The following is an 8,657-nucleotide window of genomic DNA, read 5'->3' on the forward strand; positions in this document are numbered from 1 at the left end:
TTGTGCATAAAATTTTGTAGCGAAAACGCTTAAAAATCCATTTTCCGCCGGGGGCTTCGCCCCCCTAAACCCCCTACCAGGGCTCTGCCCTGGACCTGATGGGGGCCTTAAGCGGCCCCCAGACCCCCTGCCGATTTGTGCCTACAGTTGAAAGCATGCCTAGCTACGCCCCTGGTTTTAATCTAGCGTCGTACTACAGTACATGATATATATATAAGGCATGGAGATGTTATTGTTACAGATCAGCTCAATTATCTATTATAGTAAAGGATCCTACAAATTAATGAAAGATACAGTCACAGAAAATAATTATATTTATAAGTACGTCTGAGTCAGTGACTATATACTGTGTATATCAACACTTATTCATACAATTGTATTTTCGTATATATTGTATTCCCCATTTTTGTATTGTCTATGGGCATGACCATTTAATTCTGAGGGGAGGGGCTAGATACATTTGATGAGGTCGGAATATTTATTTGCAACTTAAAAGCGACCAAAACATTTTTTTTTCCAATATGGACCAGGGCCAGTGGTGTTTATTTTCTGAGCGGCTCATTTAACAGTGACTTCTTCTTTTTCTTCTTCTGATATACAGTTACAGCTTCATTGCTTGAAGATTACGAACTGTTGCATGCGCGGAGTGACTCGGACAAAAACTCTCGCTTGTCAGAATGAAATGCGCGTTCTATACAATGGACGCAACGTTATTTTACATGATCTTATATTTTGGTGTACGAACAATGAGATTACCCATAGTCCTTTAGCATGTTTAGATGATTCTGAAAAGGTTACATGTTTACTGGTATCAATAAATTGATTGATTGATCGGTGTGTGCTTTTTAATGTCCAGTATAATAATTTCATATCATAAATTACTGTTTCATATTTGAGGGGGGATAGGAGGGGTCTTGATCCCGAAATCCCGGACTTGAAAAAACGAAATCCCGAGGTCCCGAATTTAAATAAAGCAAATCCCGACATCCCGAAATCCGAAAAAAAGGATTCCCGGATCCCGAAAAGGTCAATCCCGAAATCCCGAGCTTAAAAACACCCGATCCCGGAGTCCCGATAAAGGTCCTATCCCCCAACAGCTGTGGCTGTTCCAGTGGGAGGGGGAGGAGGGGGATGGGCGTCTATAGCTACTCCCTCCTTTGCCTTGAATATTATGCAAATTTTCTCAGGAATTCCGTTTTTTTTATCAACTGTAAAAATGATAGAGAAATCTTTTTAAAATATTATATCGCAAAATATCATGTCATTTTCAATAGTATATTTTAAAAAGATTTCTCCATAATTTTTCATTTATTTTACAGTTAAAGATAAAAAGGAATACATCATCTAAGATATTACATATTTCAAATTTTCTTTCATTTCTCGGTATTTTTGCATTTGTTTTTCTATTTAAAAGAGAAATTTTAATGATTCTGGGCAATGATCGCGTTTAACCTCTTCAAAACACACAATTGCATACGAAATTACATAATACACATATCATCACACTATGAGTTTTAAAACTTTTGAATAATATTTTTTTTAAATATATAAGTATTTTTTACCCTGATTCCTATGGAAAGCCAACGGGGTCAAAATTCTTAATTCGTAACTTGTCAATTCGTAACTTGTAACTGCACGGCTGGTAATCTACACACGCAGAACATTTGGTTCTGCAATGAAAACCGTGAGAGGATTTTCCGGTTGTGCTTGAGTGGAGTAATTGTCACCGCTTCAAAAGGTATGTACCTTTCTAAATCTCAATTTTCTTATTCAACTGATCAAAATATTGAAAATCAGAGAATGCTATGCTGTGGTGAATACTTTAACGAAGAAATACATGTATCATTTACTGTTGTACGTAGAGTTGAACTCTTACATAATCAGTTGCCCCACGAGAAATCGCCTAAAAAAGTGACATTTTAATTTTAAAATGGTTCTATTTACAGACCTACAAGTTCAAATTTAGTTTTTTTTAGGGCAATGGGTATGAATGTTGTTTTTGGCGGCGTGTACGCTGTCCGGTGTTGATAGACGTCTTAATAATTCAAAAAACTACATTTTTTCATTAAGTCATGCGTGAGGGGATCGGTTCTGATTGAGTACATCGTGAATGCGTGAGGGGAAGTACAAATCATATCTTTATATTCAAGCTATGAGTCGTTGAAACTTACCTAAATAAGTCTACATTGTTCATGAAAAAACACATAATGTGTGCTAAAAAAATCACTGAGATTGATATTGAAATAAATTGTTGGAACCTAGGGTTTAATAATATGTTTCACGAAGAATAAAAACAAAAAATGTTGTCAACGATAATCAAAAATACTGCAGAGATGTTGGGGAGTATCTCATTCATCTTGATTCGTCCTTTTCAAACCACTCAACAATGTCCAAAAACAGGTCGAATGCAATGTTGCTTTAAAGGAAAACGTCCACTAATGAAAAAAAAAAATCTTTCACTTTTCCCTTCGTCTGAGAGTTTATCTAAAGCACTTTGAAAAACTTTATGTTCTTCCTCAATGTCTTCCATTTGGTCTTTCTCGTGGTCTACTACGTGGTCTTCTTCTGTGACTTCTTCTATGTCTTCTTCGTTGTCTAATACATGCTCTTCCTTATGGTCTTCCTCGAGATTATCTTGGCTTACTTACATCGATGTTCGTGAATAATAAATTCTGTATATCTGCCCTTTTTGTTTCGGAAATTTCGTGATTTTGGGTGAACAGATTACGTCTAATATATATAAGTGTTGAAGTTTTGATCGGCGATATACTTTTCTTTAATATATGTGGTGATCTCTGTGACGTATATTTGACGACAGGACTACTCCGACAGGGTTTAGTTCGCTTCGAGGGCTGGGATAACTTTTATCTCCATGGCTTTTTGTAGAGAGTCAATTTTAGTCCTCTTTTCCTTTTACCTTTGAATAATGGCATTTTCTGAATTTGAGCAAACAATTTTAAATAGTTTGATTTTATTGAATCAGTGATCAATTTACATCTGTTAAAGTATAAGGAGAAATCTGTGATGATTTTTAATCAGCATTGATCACATTTATTGAGTCAACAAAAGTCACAAAGCCAAAGATTAAAAAAAAATTCTGTACTTCCCCTCACGCATTCACGATGTCCTCAATCAGAACCGATCCCCTCACGCATGACTTAATGAACAAATGTAGTTTTTGGAATTATTAAGACGTCTATCAACATCGGACACCGTACACGCCGCCAAAAACAACATTCATACCCATTGCCCTAAAAAAAAAAAAATTGAACTTGTAGGTCTGTAAATAGAACATTTTAAAATTAAAATGTCACTTTTTTAGGCGATTTCTCGTGGGGCAACTGATTTTGTAAGAGTTCAACTCTACGTACAACAGTAAATGATACATGTATTTCTTCGTTAAAGTATTCACCACAGCATAGCATTCTCTGATTTTCAATATTTTGATCAGTTGAATAAGAAAATTGAGATTTAGAAATGTACATACCTTTTGAAGCGGTGACAATTACTCCACTCAAGCACAACCGGAAAATCCTCTCACGGTTTTCATTGCAGAACCAAATGTTCTGCGTGTGTAGATTACCAGCCGTGACTGTGTAATTTCTAAATTCTTAATGCGTAAATTGTCAGTTTGTAACTTGTATATTTGTAATTTCAAAATTGTTAATTCGTAAATTGTCAATTTGTAACTTGTTACTGTGTGATTTCAAAATTCTTTATCGGTAAATTGTCAATTTGTATATTGATGCTTTGTAACTTGTAACTTGTCGATTCGTGAAATGTCGATGTGTGAATTGTCAAAGTGTTAAATGTTGTCGTTGTATTATGATAACGATCATTATGACGACAGATGGCGCTCGGTTTCTTCTTCTGTAAGTAGGAGCACCTCCATATTGAAGACATTCCTAACGAATTTGAATCATTTATAAGCAGCACATACATATTATAGAAAACAAATAGACATAAAATACATTATTATACTTCATATTAAAATGCCATATTTTGATGATTGGCTCATACGAGGGTGTTAATTTACTTAATCACAAGGCTGAGTGGGTGACAATTTTTTTTAATGTCACCCTCTCGTCCAGACCAATCACTAATCGATAATTTAAAGGACAATGAATTGAATTTACATCAAATTATTAAAGACAATTTTTAAGTTCTACGTTTTGGCTCAGATTTTATTATTTGACTGTCAAAATAGAAAAAAATAAAACATCTTGTTTCACTTCTGTTGATTTTTCTAATATCCGTAATGTCATAGAAAATACTTTTAAATACAATTCATCTATAAAAGACAATAATGATAGGACATTCAGTATAATAAATTGAATATCACATAGCTGAGAGGGTGATAGAGCAGATTGGCACCCCTCGAAAAAGCATTGTCAACCTTGGTTTAGTCGCGGTTGACATTTTTTTCTTGGGTACCAATCTGCTCTATCACCCTCTCGGCTATGTGATATTTATATATTGTTTGTTTTATATGGCATGACTACCAGGTACTCAGTTTTATATAGAGGTGACCTCGAATAAACATGTGTATTTAATACTTTACTCGTCACCAAACATGGGAGGGTGTGTCACTTCTTGTATTAAGGTATCATAGATGTGTCGCCGGAATGGGCTTCCTAATCAACCTCGCAAATATGTTACTGTCACATGGCAGGAAATTTCTACTTAATATTTTACCGGATCAAAATTAGGCTAAATACATGAAATATAAGACGGAGGCTTTTTGAGCTGGAAAATTCATACTAATATCAGTGTCCTGGTCGCAAATTTTTGACTAAATGTATGATATTCCTTAATATTATAATCTCAATATTAAAATTTCCGAAAAGAATGAAATTGTCTTATGTTTTATTTAATACAAGAAGCAAATGGGCGAACAATCTTTATTTATTTGGCTCATGAGTAATGAAGATAAAAAATGTTTTATATCATATTTGTACTTTGCATAACAAATTGAATGAAGTATTATTTTAAATAAGTCACTTAGTTAATGTATACTAGATATCAAAACTGTATTAAATATGAAATATTTTGTAATAAAGTTTTAAGGAACCAGAAAACTAAACGAGGACCTAAAATGGCCTTTCTTATTTCCAACGAAGCCAAGAAGGCCAACTCAACACTAGGTATCCTGATTAGAAATTTGAGATATTGCACATCCCAATGCAAGAAACCGCATATAATTCACTGGTCGGGTTAATAATGGGTTATGGTCAATAGTATGGGACCTTACACATCTACGAACATCAACAAGCTTGAAAGAATACAGCGACAACCTGCAAAACTTATAACCGGGGACTACAAATCCAGAGAAGATTGTTGCGTCTCACCAAACTGAAAATACACGACATACAGACAAGACGCTTAAGACAGAAGCTAATATTTCTGTACAAGGTGGTTGAGGGGGTGGTTTCTGCTATATAACCAGACAGTTTAAAAATAAGTTCGTCCAAAAAGAACTATTGCTGCCAAGGGAGTTAACAATTATCAGTCAAGAAATGTTGTGAAAGAAACAGGTCGAGAACTACACAAAGTGTTTTGAGATCTCAAAGAGCAAAATACCACAATATTCTACCTCATTTTCCATAAAATTAGTACTAGTAATCGAGTGGAACCACCTTGGAAATTATTTTTAATTTCATATGAAATGCTCATTTAAAAAAAATTAGCTTTATTGATTAACATCGTGAATCAACTCGGTTAATTAACGATCCAATCGACGAAATATTAGATTTGGTCCGGTTGCCGAGCTATAAGAAGGGGTGGCAGCGGTTGAGGTTTTTACCGAGAGTACTGGGCGTTAAGCAGTAGTTGAGAGGGATAGGGGAACATTTTGGCTTTTTGGTTGTAAATTTTTATAGAACAAAAAATCAGGTAGCGGCATTTCTTAAGCTACGTGACAAGAATTATAGTTCAGTTGGCATGTATATTATAAAATTGAGAATGGAAATGGGGAATGTGTCAAAGCGAGAACAACCCGACCATAGAGCAGACAACAGCCGAAGGCCACTAATGAGTCATCACTGTAGCGAGAAACTCCCGCACCCGGAGACGTCCTGCAGCTGGCCCCAAAACAAATATGTATACTAATTCAGTGATAATGGACGTCATACTAAACTCCGAATTATACACAAGAAACTAAAATTAAAAATCATAAAAGAATAAGAAAGGCCAGAGGCTCCTGACTTGGGACAGGCGCAAAATTGCGGCAGGGTTAAACATGTTTTTTGAGATCTCAACCCTCCCCGTATACCTCTAGCGAATGTAGAAAAACAAACGCACAACAATACGCACAGTAAAACTCAGTTTAAGAGAAGTCCGAGTCCGATGTCAGAATATGAAACAAAAGAAAATAAATAAAATGACAATAATGCATAAATAACAACAGACTACTAGCAGTTACTGACATGCCAGCTCCAGACCTCAATTAAACTGATTGAAAGATTATGTCTTCATCATATGAATATTAATATATATTTATATCTGTCAGCCCTATCCCCTCCTGTCAGAATAAAATGGTCCGATAGTAGCATTTAAGGAGTAATAGATATCGTTTATTACTAGTACCTGCATGGGTTTTCAAGTAATGATGTAGCCTTTTACAGACGACTATATGGTATTTGGTATTTTCATTGTTGAAGTTGACTATACTTGCTTACATCGACTTATTTGAACTTTGGTGGATAATTGTCTCATTGGCAATCATACGGTTTATTAACACATCTCCTTATTCATTGTTATTGTATTTACCGGAATAATTCAGTCGTTTTATTCCGCCGTTACATTAACCTCGCAATATTAGGAGAGATCGATAACGTGGAGGGACTGAACTATTCGGGATGTATTTTTCTATAGTTTCTGCTTGAACGAAACGCAGCCTGTCGTCTTCAGTAAACAAAATAAAACTGGGATCCTGTAATAATGCATTTTTTTGGTTTTGATTTCTTTTAGCGGCAATTACTAAACATAATTGATTTAAATTACTAGGCCGTATATACTCCATATGAAGGTGCTCCTACTTATAGATGACTTACACTCGAAGAAGAAACCGAGCGCCATGCATCTGTCGTCATAATGATCGTTAGCATAATACAACGACAACATTTAACACTTTGACATTTCACACATCGACATTTCACGAATCGACAAGTTACAAGTTACAAAACATCAATATACAAATTGACAATTTACCGATAAAGAATTTTGAAATCACACAGTAACAAGTTACAAATTGACAATTTACGAATTAACAATTTTGAAATTACAAATATACAAGTTACAAACTGACAATTTACGCATTAAGAATTTAGAAATTACACAGTTACAAGTTACGAATTGACAAGTTACGAATTAAGAATTTTGACCCCGTTGGCTTTCCATAGATTCCGCGCCATAAATATGTAAATAAAAACAAATTTTTAAAATGTCGTCTTACGTGTATGCCGCGTCATATGGGCCTTTTTCAAAAAATGTGGATTTTCTTGTACAATCAATATTTCTAAAAAAGTATAAATATTTTTATCCAATTTTTAGATACACCATTTAGTTTTTGGTGTGTGTAACAAGTTCCCGCAAATTCAATATGAAATTTAGCTACAGAAATTGCTTCCAGTGGGTTTCAAAGGGTCCAAAAACCCCAAAATTGCTTGTACGAAATTGAAAAACTATTCTTTTTTAAATGCTGGTTTTAATACCCAGCGGAAATTATTATTTTTCTTTTGTTATTATAAATATATAGGTATCACTGCAGGTATGTATACACAAATACAGGGAATTATTAGATTTTATTAGCATTTTTTTTTACTTTTCATTTCGTACTTAAAAAAATGTCAACTACATAACACAAATGAAATAATGTTGCCAATAAACAACTGAAAATATCCCTTGTAACTAAGGAAGTGCTCTCTACTTACTCTTCATCCTCTGATGACGTGCTTAAAGTTACAGGATGACATCATTGATTCATTTCATTATAGAATAGTTTTGGTGAGTACAAATTACTCCGTAATTTTATTCTACGTCAACTTTGTAACGGCAAAAACATTGATAAATTTTGGCATAAATATTTTTTTTTACATAAATCATTCAAAGTCTATAATACTGACTCTAATTCAATAAAAACCATTTATCTGGTAGTATTAGGGTCAAGAAAAACATCCAAAAACCACAAATAGGTCAACTACATAACGGTCAACTACATAACGTTATGTAGTTGACAAAAAGCGTTATGTAGTTGACAATGCTGAATTAAATTCACTTTAAAATATGTTTTTAAAAAGTGTTATTTTAACCATGTTAACTGTTTTGAAAAAAGTGTGATGATTTTTATGGAAATATATATATCAAGCAAAATGTAAATATTATTAAAAAAAAATTAGGGACCGAAACTAAATCCGTTATGTAGTTGACATATGTCCCATACTTGTTTCTATGTTATTTTTTAAAATATTTTTGTAGTAGCATTTAAGATTGCATATTTTTATTTCAGGTTGTATTGTTGTTAAACTATTCAATTTCATATATTAAAGTTGAAAATTGAATATTTTTTTGTATTGTTATTTTACAACTGAAATATCCACATTTTTTGAAAATGACCCATATCACTGCACTTCAACTACACAAACTCCGGAGTGACGTAA

The sequence above is a fragment of the Mytilus edulis genome, chromosome 14 (assembly GCF_963676685.1).
Source record: "Mytilus edulis chromosome 14, xbMytEdul2.2, whole genome shotgun sequence".
Taxonomy (NCBI): domain Eukaryota; kingdom Metazoa; phylum Mollusca; class Bivalvia; order Mytilida; family Mytilidae; genus Mytilus; species Mytilus edulis.